The sequence below is a fragment of the Sarcophilus harrisii genome, chromosome 4, assembly GCF_902635505.1.
Source record: "Sarcophilus harrisii chromosome 4, mSarHar1.11, whole genome shotgun sequence".
Classification (NCBI taxonomy): domain Eukaryota; kingdom Metazoa; phylum Chordata; class Mammalia; order Dasyuromorphia; family Dasyuridae; genus Sarcophilus; species Sarcophilus harrisii.
Window position 1 is genome coordinate 74,281,462 of NC_045429.1, and position 18,967 is coordinate 74,300,428.

Genomic DNA, 18,967 nt, shown 5'->3' on the forward strand with positions numbered 1-18,967 from the left:
TCTTTTATAATTTCTTATCTCCAGAATTGACTGCAAAGGAGGGAATTGTGACTGTGGAAACCAGACATCTGCAGAAAGACTTTTATTTTAATGCTATAGGGGAAATTATAAATGCTATAGGAATGAATGGAGAGGGTAGAGATGGGGGGAGGGGAGGGAGGAACTGTGCATAGAACCTGATACAACAGAAAGATAATATTTCCGATTGAATGTCCTTGATTAAAATTTATAAGCAAGGGATAAAATAGAAATCTCATCACATGATTATAATTCAGGATGATTTTTAAAATCTGCTGTCAACCGCCTTTCAATTTTTTCAGCTGAAGATCCCTTCAGCTTAAAGGAATACTTGATTACCCATTCATTTGTCCGGATCATAGGAGAATTTTATTCAGAAACCTAGGATGGTGTATCAGCCAGTCTTAGTTATTATAAAAAAGAAATTGAAGCAGTTTTAACTTTTTCAGAAAACCTAAAAGAGACAGTCATTTTTCAGTATAAATTAAAAACTAATTTGTGATATCAGATTCAAAAAATATCTGTAAAGCCAAACAGCATTCCACTAACAGCAGAATGTGTACCAACACTACTGTTATTTTCCCATTAAGAATGCTTTTGGAAATTTGCTTGTTTTGTGACTCTAGAGACAGAAGTTTCCTCAAAATTACCCTAGAACTAGAGTTCCTGATTTCTAACACAAGAGCTTTTTAAAAATAGCCTTGGATCCAAAAATACTGTAAAGGACTTGGATTTTTCATTTTAGCTGAGGATGCATGTTACATGACATGTAAATAATAAAGTATGTTTTGAGCATCAAAAGTGCTTTGATTAGTCAGAAATAACTCTTGCATATAACACAGATATGTGTCTCCATTTTTAGGAAGAATTTAAGGGAAGTTATATCAAGTAATCAAAGGTTGGCTAATTATTTTTATATCATTATATAATTGGTTAGATAAAATTGAACTGGTAAATACAGTTAACATCTAGCAAGACAGAATCTTCCCCTTTCCTCTTCTTTCTTTTTTATTGACTCAAACTAGTCAATTGCTTTGGTTTTTGTTTCTTCAGCCAAACCAAGAATGAGGCACCTATTTGTATTATTCAGGGAAGAACATGTCTATTACTTATTTTAATATAGTGCAATTCAGTTTTCCTCTTGCCTAATTAATAATTTTCTAGAGTTATACAAATAAATGAAGAAAAGTATTTCTTTATTGACTGAATTATTTGGAGAATTGTGTCTTCTGATTTTTGCTGTGGAAGTAATCTAACAAATGTTCATAGTGTGATATTATGTGCCTTATGTTCTCTAATTTATCTTTGAAAATAGGTTAATAGTGATAGAGGATACAGCCGTTCTTGAACTTAATATTAAATGCTAATGTTATAAATATCTTGATAAAGTAGATAAAAGTCTAATGTATTAGACTTTAAAACAATGGAACAAAAAAGCATTTTTAGGGAGTTACACTGTGTACATCTGTTGTGCAATTTGGCATTTATTGTGGTTTTGTTTGTGGGTCTGCTAGTGAAATGACAATTGATTTTTTTTTTTTTTCTATGAGGTACCGTTTCATTGCTTTATTTGTATTCCCAACACCTAATTTAGCATCAGGCACTTGCTTAATAAATACTTGCTATTGGTTTGCCTGCTTCCTTTTTCCTACCTTCTCCTCCTCCCCCCAAGACACTTGCATTGCTTCTGTTTATAAGTACCTGTCACATAGAAATGGTTTTTAAAATTCTTTTTCATAACATGTAGAGGAAATGTTTTTAAAATAACCTTTAAAAACCAAATACAAGCTAAATTTACCCCTTTAACATATATGCCACGTATCTTAAAAAAAAAAAAAAATACTTGTTTTGTTTTGTTTACTTTGAATTAGGCAGAAAGCCATGGTGGGAATATGGAATGGGAAGGAGACAAATAGAAATAAAAAATGTAAATGTAGACCTGAATAGTTGACCATCAACTTTTGATTAAGGCATATAATATGTGTACCAGCATATTTAACAACTTTAAATATTTGTGATTTTTCTTCCATTAGTTTTAGTAGGTTATATAAGATAGTTAATATAATAAGTAGTACATTTCCTTATTCTGTTATCTCTGTTTCTAATAAATCAGAGGAGACCAGGACTGACAGGATGACCCAATCTCTGAAGATAGAGATTTAACAGACACATTATTCACATTCTGAGTGATCACATTCTAGGCTCATTTGATCTGCTGACTAAAATGTCGTCCATATAATGGACGTGAATATAATGAGAGTATACATTTTGATGGATTCTAAAAATGGCAGAAAGAACACATTTTAACTTGGAATTTTCCATTGGTTCTTTAACCTTTAGTTTCAATTGTAATAATAGTAGATTATAATCTCTACTTAATTCTGTTGAATTTATTATTTTAGAGATAATGTTGTATAGTAGAGCGCTAGAGTTGGAGAAATACCCGGAATCAGTTCCTGCCTGTGATAATTCTGTTTTATGACCCAGGAAACATTGTTCCTCTGTTTTGGGTAAACCTCTTGGACATAAATATTGTTATAAATTGTGAGTTACCATATTTTAAGCACCTCATGGATTCTTCCTGATTAATTCTGATTTCTGCCAAAAATAGAAATAAATCAGATATTCATTGTAATAAAAGAAAAAGATTTTGACATAATTAAAATCTCTTTCAAAAAGAATTGTATTTCTTTGGAGCAGAAGAGCCTAGAAAAATACTTCAAGTAGATAGATACTTTAGCAAAAAATAATATTGCATCATTCCTTTTAGAATAGTGTAAGTTCCTCAGGAAAACAATCAAAGCTCTTCACAATCTGACTTCAGCCTTCAGATTTCCATATAATTTCTTGTACCCTATCTATATTCTAGAAAGTCTTTTCCTTCAGATTCTATCTGAATCTTGCCTTTCCTTCCAGATACAGCATAAGTCTGTGAAACCTTCCACTTACAATATGAGTCAGTGAAACCTAGTCTATACTATTCATTTGTAACGGTATTTAAAAAAAATTTTTTTTATGGAACCTGTCTCTTAAGTGAATTGGATTGAAATACTCTTGAAGATAGTAACCATATCTTCTGCCTTGCTATATCTTCAGTGGTATATTTTTCCCTCCTTCATGCTTGTTTCTCCAAAAAGTCTTATTCCAAAGCCTTGTTTACAATTGGAGGGAGAACTCATATTGGTGAGATCAGACTGTGAATTTTGCGATTATATGCTTAGTAATTATTTGAGAATTCTGTCATAAAACATTGGAATGGTGTTTCATCCTTAAAATGTAGTAATCATAATAACATATATTTGCATCTAGTAGTATTTTCTAAGATTGTCTGGTCTAACTCCTTCATTAAAATGATGAGGAAACTGAACTACTCAGAGAGAGAAATCAAGAGGCTTGCTTAACGTCAGAAATATCAGAACTGAGATTCAACTCTTAATGATATAAACTATTAAAATAAACAGAATATTGGATTTAGAATCAGAAGGTGGTCTGGATTTGGGTCTGAACAGGACTGTCAGTTATTAGTTCTATTATTAAACTTCATCTGTAAAATGGGGATAACAATTTTTGAATGATCTCCTTCTACATGATCATCAGCATAAAATGTTTTAATAATACTCAAATACTTCATGTATTTATAATTAATATAGTGCTGTATAGTTATCGATTTTCATAATTGATTCTGAAAACTTCTTGACCAAATTCTACTCGGATGCAAATAACACCAGAGAGCAAAATTCTTTCATGGCAGAGATGCTTTTTAAGACATGGTGCTGCTAACAGACTGTCCACTTTTCTTCTGGCTAGTTGTAGAAAAGCTCATCCCTAGTAGGATGTTACTTTGGTCATGATAATACATTAAACAAATGAAAATATCAACTTAGTCTTTTGTGGCCTTTCCCTTCTGCTTCTCCAGTGATAGTGGCAAAATGGAAGAAAAGAAATCTAGGGATACCAAGGATCTTATGGTTTTTAAAACATCTGTTAAAGGGAAGGGCAACAACATTAAAAGAGCATTCACATGCTACATGACATCTCATGGGCTTTAACTTGTCACATGCTCAAAACATGTGGTCATGAATTCATGGCTTCTCCTTGGAGATGTAATAAAAGAAGTTCTTATTCTTCAATTTGTATCCAAAGGACAGAAGATACATTTTTTCAAGGTATTCTTAGTCATATCATATTTCAGTGTTTATGTTGATTATTTTCAAAAGGACTACTATGAACATATAGCTGGGAGTAACCTGAGGAGGAAAGAGTATGTGGAAAGGTTGATAAGGCCTTCTAAATTAAATTAACATATACATTAAAAATAGGTAACTTCAGCACAAAGGTGGACACAGAAGAGGAAAGCAAAGAGATGAGAGAGATCAAAGCTTTAGAAGCCACATTCTTTATCTCAGAAGGCAGAGCCAGGATGGCAAAGTAGCAGGATTAAGTACCCCCTCAGAAGAACTCCAAACAGATCAACAAAACAAACCAGTCCAAATCTTGTTTGTTAAATCTAAAAAAAAGACATAGCAAATCACTTTTCTAGCTAACAGGGGAGAAGGGAGACAGAACTTTGGACACTACCAACAGGGATTGAGCAAGAGTCGGCCACATGAGACCACTTAAGTGCAGGAAGGGGCTGTAGACTAGAGCAAGAGAGCTAGCTCCCAGATCTATCCAGGGCATTTCATGTTAAACAAAAACATTCCTAGAACTACTTAGAAACTTTGAGATTCAAATGGGATTTTGGAGAAACATTAAAAAGGTGTTGTAGAGGGAGTCTAATTAGAAGACTTGAGAGTAGTTCTCTTATGATAATCTAAATGGAAGGATAAAAGGAGGGAAAGATGATTACAGTTGAGAGCTGGGGAGAAGAGAAAGGAAAGTTTGAGGGAAATTATCTCACAGAGTACACAAGTAGAAGTCTATACAAAAAAAAGTATTGCCAATGGAAGCAATCAGCACTTGAACCTCACTCATTTGAATTGGTCTAAGGAGGAAAGAATACATATAGACAGTTTGTATTATAGGAAATGAGGAGTGGAGAGAAGGAATTTAGAGGGTATATTATAGAGAGATCAATTTTAAGCAAAACAAATTCCAGTTAAACATGTACCAAGATATTTTTGGCAAAGAATTTGAATTTGAGGGGGTACCCATCAATTAGGGAAGGGCAAAATGAATTATAGTGTATAAATGTGTTGGTATGTTATTTTCTTGTTATATTAAAGAAGATAATTTCATTGAAATCTGGGAAGACATATGAACTGATACAGAATGAAGTGAGTAGAACCAAAACTATCTGTACAGTAACAACAATATTGAAAATATATTCAACTTTCAAAGACTTAGAAACTCCAATCAATGTAATGATCTGTCACAATTCGAGAAGTCTAGTGATGAAACCTACTGTTTACTTCCTGATAGAGAAGTGAGAGACATGGAGCAGTGTGTGTGTGTGTGTGTGTGTGTACACACTCTTTCTCTTTTAAATAAAGCTAATGTGGAAGTTTGTTTTGCTTGACTATACATTTTTGTAATGGGATTTTTCTTTCATTCTCAGTTGGCACTTAGTGAGAGGCAAGAGAAAGAAGGTATATTTTCGTTAATTAAAAAAGGTTGATTTAAAAAATATATTCTACAACACATTAAATCTATATAGCTGTGTAGTTGTCCAAAAGGTGTAGTAAATGTAAGATCCCACTGTAGTTATTTATTATTATTATTATTATAAAAATAATTTAATTTAGTAGAGAACAATATCTTTATTCCTTGAAGCATAACAAAAATAATTTTACTCAGTAACCTTCTGGTTATTAATATCAAAGAAACAGATGCATATTTACTAAAAGTGTTCTCTAGTATCAAGGAGGATATTTAGGGGATTCCTTATAACTAGTTAAGTCCTTTTTATAAATGGCATTGTGTAGTTTCATCAAGCCCAGAACTAACCATCCTAAATGAAATCCCTAAATCCTCAAAAGAGGTCAACTTAACTATATATGCAGTTAAAGCAAGTATAGAAGAAAAATTTTTATCCATACTATGATTTGTACCTGAATGGAAAGTTATAGGTACGGTCTATCAATTCATCTATTTTGGACAGGCTCTATAGATGACCTGTGAACTGGATCAAGATTGAGAGAGGAGAAGGAAACCGAGTTGGATTAAATTTGGAAATTTTTCAGTGATTTAATGGTCCAGATACTCTCCTAAAATATAGGCCCATCTCACTAACCTCAGTGTTAGTGATGATATATATATGACCTCAACTTGATTTCATTAGTTTAGGGAACTTCCAGGGGAGGAGGAAACTCCCTTTACTAATACAGATTGGGATCTAATCTTTGCCATTTAGTCTTACAGAATTGCCCCAGCTGACCAATTAAATCACTTGCCCAGCATCATAGGCCAGTGCATGTCAGAAGCAAGGCTTGAATCCAGTCTTTGAAGCTGGCTCTCTGACTATGTCGCATTTCTGTCTATCATCAGGAGGGAACATAACCAAATTGTTAGGCTAAGAGCGAGGTCTAACTACACATTGTCTTAGTTCATTAATATTGCAGATTACTTTAAAATCCACTAAGTCAGGAGCCTATCATAATGTATCTTGATTATTCTTGTGAGAAATCTTAGTATTGTATCCTATCTTTGTTTTGTTAATTGGCATAGGAATGATGGCAGCATAATTTTTAATTGAAAATATAGGGTTTTAAATATTTATGAGCCAGGGCTGTTTATATTGTCATTTAAAAATTCTTATTAAAATGTATCCTGAAAATGTTTGAGTCATCTTTGCAAGTAAGCATATGTACCAGGAATCATCAGAAGATATTTCACCTGATAAAGATCCTTGAAGTATGTTATTAATGGAAATAATTGATTTGGTATCAGAAGGAATTGTTCCTTACTATCTTATAATTTACAGTAAGCAGTTAAGTGAACATGTGACAGGTAAAGCTTGGTGAAATGCCATGAAGCATTTAATTGTGATAGGAAACTAAAGTCTCCCACCAACCTACTTTTCTGGTTTAATATAGAAAATAGTTGAGGAAAGTAATGTAATATTTTTAGATGCAATTCCTAATTTAATATGGGCATTAAGATATTTGTGGAAAAAATTCAAGCAACATTTTTTTTCACTGATATTGAACTTAGCTTAAGCTACTGAAATTTTATTCTTAGCCCACATCCTTAGTTTCTTTCATGTTTATTCTTACCCAACAGGTCAAATCAACAAGCATTTATTAAGCAACTTCTCTGTGCCAGATGTTGGAAATATAAAAAGAGGCAAAAAACAGTCCGTCTTCCCCAGAAACTCATATTCTTTTTTTTTTTTTTTTTTTTTTTTTTTTTTTTAATTTAATAGCCTTTTATTTACAGGATATATACATGGGTAACTTTACCATTAACAATTGCCAAACCTCTTGTTCCAATTTTTCACCTCTTACCCCCCCACCCCCTCCCCTAAATGGCAGGATGACCAGTAGATGTTAAATATATTAAAATATAACTTAGATACACAATAAGTATACATGACCAAAACATTATTTTGCTGTACAAAAAGAATCAGACTCTGAATTATTGTACAATTAGCTTGTGAAGGAAATCAAAAATGCAGGTGTGCATAAATATAGGGATTGGGAATTCAATGTAATGGTTTTTAGTCATCTCCCAGAGTTCTTTTTCTGGGCATAGCTAGTTCAGTTCATTACTGCTCCATTAGAAATGATTTGGTTGATCTCGTTGCTGAGGATGGCCTGGTCCATCAGAACTGGTCATCATATAGTATTGTTGTTGAAGTATATAATGATCTCCTGGTCCTGCTCATTTCACTCAGCATCAGTTCGTGTAAGTCTCTCCAGGCCTTTCTGAAATCATCCTGTTGGTCATTTCTTACCAGAACAGTAATATTCCATAATTTTCATATACCACAATTTATTCAGCCATTCTCCAACTGATGGACATCCATTCAGTTTCCAGTTTCTAGCCACTACAAAAAGGGCTGCCACAAACATTCGTGCACATACAGGTCCCTTTCCCTTCTTTATAATCTCTTTGGGAAAGGGTATGCACAGTTTGATAACTTTTTGAGCATAGTTCCAAACTACTCTCCAAAATGGTTGGATTCGTTCACAACTCCACCAACAATGAATCAATGTCCCAGTTTTCCCACATCCCCTCCAACAATCATCATTATTTTTTCCTGTCATCTTAGCCAATCTGACAGGTGTGAGAAACTCATATTCTAATGAGGGTAGTGGGAGGCAACATGCAAACAATTACATACAATGTATTTACAGCACCCAATTGGAAATAATCACAGGAGGAAGATAGTAACATTAAAAATGACTGGGAAAGGTTTCTTGTAGAAAATGGGATTTTAACAAAGACTTATTAATTAAAGGAGAAATTCAGAAGATAGATATGGAGAGGGAAAGAATTCCAGGCATAGGAGACATCCAGAGAAAATGTAAAATCTAGAGATGAAGTTTTTGTGTAAGGAATGGAAAGGATTCCAGAGTCACCTATCAGATAAGAGAGGACATTAAGTGTAAAAAAAAGACTGGAATGGTAAGGAGGGAACAGTTTTTAAAGGGCTTTAAAGCCAAAGGATTGATTTTATATTCGCTCCTGAAGCAGTTAGGAGGTACTGGAATTTATTGAGTAGGGAAGTGACCTGGTTAGACTTAGTTTTGGGAAAGCACTTTGATAGCTACCTGGAGAATGGATTAGAATTGAAGCAGGAAGGCCAGTCAGATAGCTATTAACAATAGTATTATAATAGGTGTAACATGCTGAGGGCCTGAACCAGGGTGATGGCAGTGTCAGAAGTAGAATCAACAGGTCTTGGTAACAGATTGAACACAAGGGTGAGAAAGAATAAGTGACCAAAAAGTACATTTAAATTATGAGTCCTAGTGATATGAAGGATGGTAGTGGGTTTGAAAGTAATAGGGCAATTAGAAAAAGGGGGAAAAGGGTAAGGGGGAAAGTTCACTTTGGATTTGTAGAGTTTAATAAATCAGTGGGACGGTTAGTTTGAGATACCCAGTAGTCAGTTGGAGATAAGAGATTGGATGTTTAAAAAAGAGATTAAGGTTGGTTAAACTGATCTGAGAATCATCTGCACCAAGCTCCTCAAAAATGATATCTCATTGTGATAAGCATTACCATGGAAACAAGCAATTTTTCATTAGCTTTCTAAAATCTTTGTCTTTTTGGTCTTAGAATTGAAAGGTTGCATTATACTAAGTCCCTCCAAAAATCTGTTTTATATATGTATGTATACATACATAACATATGTATATTGTGCTTATTCACATTAAAAATAACACAGTTTGTATCATCTACTCAGGTTTTATTTTATATTTAAGAGGAAAGTCTGGTTTAAATTTGGGCCAATTTTAAGTGGTGGGATCTTATGTAGAGATGTGGCCAGGGCACACAGTATTCTGAAAGCTTAGAGGGGACTTTCTTTTTAGAAAGTTTTGACAAATATATGTCCTGACAGTCCAAAAACGGGCAAGACCAACAAGTAATAATGAAATCCTAAAAATTCTGTACATTTTTTTCTTGTATAACATTTACTACAGAGCCTTGCATATTAAGATGTGTTTAATATGAAAATGAAAATAGAATATTTGCAGTGCTATTACAGAATATTTCTACCTTTCAAGCCAAACTCCTAGAAAATCATCTATAATTATTACTTCCAATTTTTTATCACCCTATTCTCTTCTCAATCCTTACCAAAAGTTTCTTTTCTTCACACCACTTAGATTGCTCTTTTCAAGGTTACCAACAGTCTCTCTAATTACTAAATGTAATGTTTTTTTCTCTTTTCCTCCCCTATTTTACCTTTAACTTTTGAGACTTATTTCTCGCTTGGTAATGAAATTGTATTTTTCTGGTTCTTTACTTTTGAATCCCACTCAAACTTTTTACCAAAGCATTATTTATCTCCCATACACTATTTATAGGGTGCCCTGACCTGGAACTTTTTCAGTTTCTTGTTGTCATCTATTCTCTTGATTCAGTTATCATCTTTACATAGCTTTATCATTTCATATTCATTAGCTCCCAATTTTAACTCTTTTTCTTGCATTTCTCTTTTACTTTACCAGTTGTCTGCTAGAGAGCTTTATCTCACTGTTCCATCAATATTTCCAAATAAGTTTGCAAGTCATCATCTTTCACATTCATTCTCTTTTCTTTGTTCATTTACTATCTTTCATTCAGAACTTCTTGACCACTCCCCCTGGATTATTGAAATTAACCTAGATGGACTTCCTGTGTTGCTTCTTACTTCCCCTCTCCTATGTGCTCACCACAGTCTAGAATTTTTAAGTTCCTCCCCCCATCTTGTGAGATGATTTAATATTAATATTGTTCTCTATGCTTCAACCAAATCAAGTTACTAAATGTTCCTGGTGGTTTGTTTTCTCTCTCCCATTCTCCTATGCACTTGCACAAACTTCTACCACTCATACTTGTAACGGACTTCCTCATTACTACCTTTATTTTCTTCCAAGACACAGTATAGGTGCTAACTTCTACTACTAGCTGATTTAACTACTTACCCTACCCAGTCAGGCTTCTCTCCTGTCTGAAATTACCTTGTATTTACTTATCTATGTGCATGTTCTATTTCCTCATAGAATTTCAGTCCTTTGGGGGCTGGAGATGTTTAATTTTTGTCTGTATAACCCAGGCTCTGACACAGAACATGAGTTTTAACAAATGTTTGTTTTGTTAAATCTTTAGAGGTGTGTTGCTTTATAGAGTCACTTCTGTTAGTATTAATTTCTTTTGGACTGAACCTGTTATTTATTAATATAGAGAACTTCCAGAGCTGTCTTGAGGCCCTGAGCAGAGTCGATGTGCACTAGAAACAAGTCTTAAACTCAGATTTTCCTGATTTTTTTCAAGCCACTTCCTTATTCACTATATCACAGTGCTTCTCATCTGTTTCACACTATACCAAAAACGGGAAGGAAGGAAAAAAGAAAAAAGGAAGGGAAAAGGACAGAAAGAAAAAGAAAACCTTCTTGCAGTAGGTTTGAAAAATATATGAAAATTCATGAGGATTGTAACATCAGTTCAAACTCTAAAAATCATAGAAATTGATAATTTTTTATGGGTAAAAAGGGTAATATTATCTAATGAATCTTTCCCAAATTACATTAAGGATCTATGATTTCATCATTGTAGATAATACTTCCACTTTTGCACAGTGTAATCCCTCAACATTAGTTAGGTGGCTTGACAAGTTTACATGGTCCCCAAAATATTGACCACCTGCTATCTAACCTTTTGATGATGATCTTTTCCAAACTTAGGTAGTCCCATTCTCAGACAACAGATATGTTGTCTATTCCTGGGTCTGAATGTTTCCCAGTACATCAGACCAAAGGTTGTCCTGAAATAGCCTTCAAGAACATAAGTTTATCTTCGTGCCATACTGGAGACTAGTGTAGAACTTTAGTAAAAATACTAGAATTTATAAAGCACAAATTGCAGATCACTCTTGTCATAGGAAATGACTCCATTGTTTTGTATGATTGAACTCTGGGGAGTACATTTTAAACTTCTAGCTGGCAGTGTTTTATATGTCTCATATGAGCTTGAGCTAATTTATTTGTTACCTTCACTGCCCCATGTAATAATACCTTTGTTGAGAAATATAAACTAACCTTAATCCTTTTGGATTTTGGTCACAGGAAGTGGTATTACATTTTCTAGACTGCATTTTGAAATATCACTGATGTATTATTGTGGTCTAAATGAAGAAGATTGTGAAAGGGAACTCAGTTGAAGTTTCTGTTACTGGTTAGAACTGTAGTTAACTATTTAAGTACAGTAAAAACAAAAACAAAAAACTCCTGTTCATCATTTGTTAGCCAACCCTCCATCCTTTTTTAGTTTAATTTGTAGAAGTGTTTAGACAGTAGCCATATAATCCATTGCCAGGTCCATATTCAAAGGCTTCCAGCTTGGAATTATATAGTACTTGGAGTCCTTGCATCATCCAAATTAGACCAAGTATAGTTATAACATCTTTAACGAGTAGGTTGGTTTTTAGTTAAGTGAATAAACATTTATTGTAAGGCACTATGTAAGAATATAAACACAAAAAAGAAATAGTTCCTACTTTTTTGGGGGGGGAGGTAAGGTAATTGGGGTCAAAGTGATCATGATCACATAGCTAGTAAATATGTTTGAGGCCAGATTTGTACTCGGGTCCTCCTGACTCCAAGTGTTCCCTTCTCTTCCCTGTGCCATCTAACTACCCCAAAACAGTTCTTCCTTTCAAGGAAATTACATTCTATCTGAGGAGACATGTCTATACATAAATATATACATAATAAATATAAAGTTAATGCAAGATAGTTTAGGAAAGCAGGAGAGCTACAAGTGAAGGGATCAGAAGGTAGTGCTTGAGGTATATTTAGGAGAAAGAGAGGGGTTCTGTGAGGTGGAGGAAGGAGTACCTCCCTGGCATTGAAGGAAATCCAGTGAAAGACATGGACCCAGTAGATGGGGAGAGCCTGCTCACTGGGAGGGAACCTTTGGTCGGCTTGGCTGGGCCACAGATTGCAGAAAGGAAGGTAATATGTCAGGATGCTGCAGAGAGAGAGCGGGCCCAGACTGTGAAGAGCAAGAGCTTAATGGGAGTTTGTGTTTTGTCCTAGAGGCAAACAGGGGAGGGACAGAGCCATATCTACACTAAAGGAAAGCACTTGGGCAGCTGAGTGGAAGGGAGAGAGACTTGGGTTAAGGAAGTAATTTTTAGAGTCTGTATAGTAATGCAGGCCCAAACTAAGATTACTGTTATAAGGAAAGAGAAGGCAAAATAAAACTAAAAGATATATGGAGGATAAGGTAGAGTGAGGAGTTGATTATGAATTTGAAAGACTGGAAGAGTTAGTGGTACCTTCCACAAAAATACTGCAGGTTGCCAAAGGGGGTGGGATGATGAGAAAGATGTTTTGTTTTGGACATACTGAGTATGTCATACATCTAATAAGCAGTTGAGCCTGGAACTAAGGAGAAAAATGGGCTTGATGTATAGATCTGTAACTTGTATCTGTAGAGATTTTAATTAAACTCATAGGAGTGGAGGTCACTGAAAGTCGGGGTGTGGAAAAAGAAAAGGGACAAGACAATCTTGGAACAACATCTGTAATTATAGTTTGCCTTAAATTTAGTGCTTCCTTCTGAGAAATATCTCCATTTTATTTTGTATGATTGGTTGGTCCATTCTCAAAGAGGTCCAAAATGACATCACTATGTTAGAGTCAAGTTATAGCGTGTCCAACTGTGGCTGACCAAACCAATATGAGTTTGGAGTGCTCTACTACAAGTTGGGCCCAAATATTCCACATGAACATTTGGGGTGGACTTGCTAAATTTGTGCATCTCACATTTCTTTTTAGCTGCTGCAATTCTGCTTTGTTACTAGAGCACAGCTCCTTCTTTGATGCAGGCACACCATCCTGGGCAGTTCTTTGCTAGCATCTTCATACATTGCAGTCAGTTCCAAAGTTCTTGATTTTGCATATATATTTCGCACACAATGTTTTTGCATGTTGTCTTCCTGACTGAATTACCTAAGAATGACTATTTTTTGCCTTTTTAATCTCTATTATTTAACACACTGTCTTTGACATAGTAGGTGCTCAGTAAAAGTTTGTTGACTGACTGATTTTGTATTTATTACTTTCAGTTTAGAAGAATATATCTAATGACCAATGAGATATAACTGAAGTGTAGATGAGGGTTTATTATTGGCAGCTGTTACGTTTCATAACTTGTACTCCTTTTGAAAGCAGCTACTTCTCCTTTATGATGAGGTGCCAGAGTGGGATTTGAACTGTCTGTATTGTATATTTTATTTTGGTTGCCAGTTAATGCTGCTCAGATACTTAGATGCTATTGTAGTTTAAAAAAAAAAAAAAGAAAGAAAAAGAAAAAAGAAATTCTGAGAGTTCAAACTTAGACTTCCATGAAGCTCAGGTTATTAATTTATAATTTCCAGAAGTTTGGATCTTTGTGAATATGAGTACATACATGTGTGCTTGCACATTTTGAGCTTTCTTAGAAACCAGAGGTCCCTTGACATTTTGGGAATTTTAAAAACTTATCTTTAAATGTAGACCTATTCTAGCATGTCCTGTAGGGCCCAATTCAACCTTCAACCTTAAAAGTTGGTTGGGATCAAATTCACAATTTCAGATCCGTACCAAAACTAATATCTTTCTGGATGGCTTATGGAGGTTAGCCTAATGCCAAGGAAAACCCATTTAAATTTATTATGTATTTATGTTTATAGGAATAGAAACAGGAGAACAGGGTGCTGTTTTCCTAGGCATTCTCTTAATTTAACATTTAATGCATCCATTTTTATCCATATTGATATTTTCTTTCTTCTATCACTACAAGTTTCTGAGCTAATGGTTCTCAATTATCCCAGGGATACTTCATTAAGAAAATTGAGGCCCTCTTTTGAGCCTCTGTAGAAAAAAGTTCACCACAGCTGAAGGTGCTTCATCTATTTTGGAACTGCCCAAATCCCTGGTCATATGGGAGCTGGGTTACTATAATCTCTAGAAGTGCACTGTCAGGAAACTGGCCCATTAAAATTTAATTCAAACTCTCCTACTGTGCCAGAGATTCAATGGCCCAATTCTTAGCCCCAAGTATTCTCTCTATATCTGTATCCTTGGCAGACAAGATAAGTGATGGCTCAGTTGAGTTGCAGTCAGTCATTGATGGCTACTGGCCAATTTTAAGAAACTTTGGGAAGATGCAAGGGACCCACCTTAAGTAGCTGCTGTAGTTAGTGACAACTATCCACCATGGAAGATCCCTCCAAGTTGTCTTTTATGGAGGTTTTTGAAGCCACTTTTGCATTTTGGGCTTTTCTATCATTTTGCTATGAAAATTCAAATAGGAAAAGGGATTTTTTGGCTCTGAATAGTGAGCTTCTAGATAGGTATATAGCCTAAAGCAGCTTTGAAAATATAGCCAAGAAGAAGTTTCCAGCTAGTGCCCTTGAGAAACCTAAGAAAGAAGATCCATTTGATGGGGACTCAGGGCAAAAATTATCAAATCCTAATAGACTTGTGATCAGTAGCAGGGTAACTGAAGACAGTGATGAGGGAAAAGGTTATGAAAAAGAGAAAGAGGAAGAGGAATCGGGACACAACTCCGATGATAAAAGACCTGGTGAAAAAAGTAGAACAATATTGGCTGCCATTGTGAGCACAGAGTTTTTGAAAAGAATGAAAGACAGTGAGACTAATGCTCAAAAATATCTTCCAAACCTGGGTGGCAAACTTCGAAAGAATTTAATAACCTTTTGTCTAACTTAAAGTGGTGGAACCAAAAAAAAATAAATAAAATTGACAACCCATTATCATTTCAACACTATAAGATTTTAGAATTAAATAAATATTACATGAATAATTGGCTACAAATGACCAACTCTAATTCTGACATTTTAAGAAGAGCTCTATTCTGTTTAAAATAACCTATTCTGGTATTCTGGCTGGTGAGTTATTCCAGCCCTTTAATGACCGCCTCCTTCCCCAGTTTGCCTGCCAAATAATTTGGGAATTTCCTAGAATGCCCTCTCCCATCCTTCTCTTGTTAAAATTTTTCCTACCCTTAAAAGCCCATCTAAAAAGTGACAGCTTCTCTGGTAAGTCTACTCTGAATTTTCCTTCCTTTGAACTTTCTAATTTATTAATGTATTTTGTATTATCATTATATAGTTGTCACTAAAACTCCTAGAACAAGGATTACATCTTATTTCCCAGAGCCTGATACAGCACCACTGCATCATAATGATTGAATTTGAAAAAGAAAGCAGTGAGTTCTTCACCATTGAAAATGTGGAGGTTACATGAGTATCCATTAAGCAACATGTTCAGTAAATCCTGTGATTAGAAATCCTGTGTTATAATTAACAGCTGTGGGGGCTTTTAGAGAATTGACCTGCCCCTTCACACTTAGGTGTGGTCCTTAACAGTTCTCCATTTTGGTTTTTTCCCCGCCCCAACAGCATGGCCAGTAATACAAATACAAATATAATACTCTTGCATTGTCAGTAGCAGAAGGATCCTTACTGATGTCATGACCTGGTATATAAAATGCAGCAATAACATCTCACATTTATTTAACACAGATGTCATGTGTCTGCACTTTACAAATGAGGAAAATGAATTTTAAGCTCCCCTTCAAACTGGGGTCTGGGCTAGGATCTGAGCCAGACATTTTACTCCATAGTTCATAGCCAACTATAATACCATTTCAAAATTGAATCAAAATGTCTCAGAAGAGAACAAGCATTTCACACATGTAAAGTGCTTTCTGCAATTTAAATTGCTCATTTGAATATAGAAGCACTCTCTTTACTCAAAACATGACCAAACTCTGCTATAGGGGAATCCAGTGCCAAAATCATGAATCACACTAAAAAAGTAATCAAACTGAAGATGAGAGATACTACAGAGAGATCATCTTCACTAAAAGAGCCACATACAGAATAAGAGACAAGGGAACCAGGAGAGTCTTTTTCACACATGGACTAACTGACCAAAGGAAAGAAGCATTTGCATACCTCATCCTCTAATTCATTAGGATTTGATTTTTTAAAAATTAGAGCAAGACTAAATATCTGCTATGATTCTGGGTATGTACTGCAAGAGTGTGAACGACCCCTTTAGTCATAAGAAGTTTAAATACAGGGAAGAGCCTTAGAGAATTTATGTCCCTACAAAAAGAATTGCCTGATCCAAAGTGGTTTCTTGTATACTTTCCTAAAATGCCTTGACTCCCCCTTTCTATTTCTGTTGCCTCCAGCCTGAGAGGCATCCCTTAATACAGAAAGCTTATTTCAGTCTTGTAGAGATGACTTAAGCCAAGATTTAGAAAAGGGAATGGAAATTCTACAGAATAGCCATAAAATGATAATTGAAGACTTTAGGAAAACTTGTACAATTGTAATTTCTTTTTCCTGGTACTTATTGCCACCCCTAAGCATGTATCTTTCATGTGTTCCTTTTGATTGTCAACTAGTAACAGGATTTTAAAAGGGTGTACACCTTGCTACCTTTCATTTTTGCTGGGGGTTTTTTTTGGAAGAGTTTTTGGCTATCTACTAATGTATCTTTATTTTTGTAGGATTAGTGCCATAATTTTCCCTTTCCTATTCTCATATCCGTGAAAAAAAATCAGTTACAGGGTGTATAATACCACTTATCAAAAGACCATTCAGCAATAAATATTAAATGGAAATGAACATGATTTAACCCAGGCAGACTCTGATGAGGCTGTATTGTATTGATTTGGCCTAATCATATACAAGGGCTCTTTTTGGATATCCAGCCCTGAGAATCTCCTAGAAGCTGTGCTTTTATAGAAAAGAATGCTCTATTTGCCCTGAAATATACCTGCTACCCAGCTTCATTGTTGGTGTTTATAGCCATTTTGGGTCTGCCAATCAATAGATTAAATAATTAGTATATGAAGCCACTTCATGATAGGCTCTAGTAATGCAAATATAATACTCTTACATTGTCAGAAATTACATATTGATAGTTTACCCTCTTTAAATGATATTTCTCCTGTATATAGCTTGTTTTATATGTTTTGTTTGAATATTGTCAACCTTATTAGACTGCTCTTTGAAGGAAGGAAATGTCTTTGGACTCTTTGTATCCTCAGCCCTTAGCACAGTGCTTGGCACAGAAGTAGGGACTTAATATAAGTGTTTATTGAATGAATACAAAATAAATACAAGATAGTTGTGTTTTTGGAAGATCATTGACCTACCTCTTGGAGATTGTACTTTGTTCTTCAAACAGTGGGTAGAGAGCTAGATGTGGAAATGATAAAAGACCTGAGTTCTGATCCAGCCCCAGATATTCACTGTTTGGCCCTGGATGTGTCACTTTAACCTTTCAATTTGTCTCAAGTGTCAGGTTTATGGAAGAGGAGTTCTTGTTACGGGAGCCACCTACTAGTAGTTGATGATCAGAATTAGACCAACAGAACAGATCCCTTCATGTGAGAGAATGATAATCCAAGGAGACTTGAGATGCAGTTGCATTCTCTGACCTCTCTCCTCTTCCCTCCAATTCATTTTATTCCCCATCCACAAGCAACATCTGAGTCACTAAGGACTAATTTGCAATTCCTTCAAGGGTGTTATAATTCACAGCTGTGGGGGCTTTTGGGGAATTGACCTGCCCCTTCACACTTAGGTGTGGTCCTTAACAGTTCTCTGTGGTTTTTTTTAATGGGAACACAAATATTTTCCCCCTACAGCATGGCCAGTAAGTCTGTGCAGTGGCATGTGCAGAGTCTGCATGCTGAGAAATGCAAACAGCACTATCAAAGTCTTTTCCATCCCATTCCTCTAAATGGTTTCAGGGTTAGACGCTATAGCAGGTGTTAAATCTTGTGAGATGTCAAGGAAGCAAACTTTCTGACAAAGGAGAAGAGAATTGTAGTCAGAACAGGCATGTTTCTTAAATCCCTCATCAGTCTTCTGGCTCGGCCCTTTGATATATTGGCCCATTTTAATTACCCCAACTGAAAAAGCCTTACTGGGTCTCTTTTCCCTTGAGTTACTGAAGGAACTCTCCTGGGAGGATCCTACTCACTAGCGATGCTGCTTCTTTGTTTCTTGTGTCCCTGTTTGGGTTCTATTTGTTAAGGGAGCCACCTGCTAGTGGCTGCTGGGATCTAATTCTGACCAGCAGAATAGATCCCTTCCTTCATGTGAGTGGATAACAATGCAAGGAGATTGAGGCAATTACAGTTGCATTCTCTGACCTCCCTCCTCTTCCCTCTTGCCTCCAATTTGTTTCACTCCCAATCCACAAGCAACATCAGTCAGTAAAGGCTAATTCGCAATTCCGTAATTCACAGCTGTGGGGGCTTT

General features: G+C 35.3%; 1 protein-coding gene across 5 annotated transcripts in view; it reads left to right on the top strand.

The window, feature by feature from the left end:
* SWT1 (SWT1 RNA endoribonuclease homolog) overlaps positions 1-18,967 on the top strand; it is a 133,668-nt gene that overhangs the window by 114,222 nt on the left and 479 nt on the right. The gene's annotated exons all lie outside the window — the stretch shown is intronic.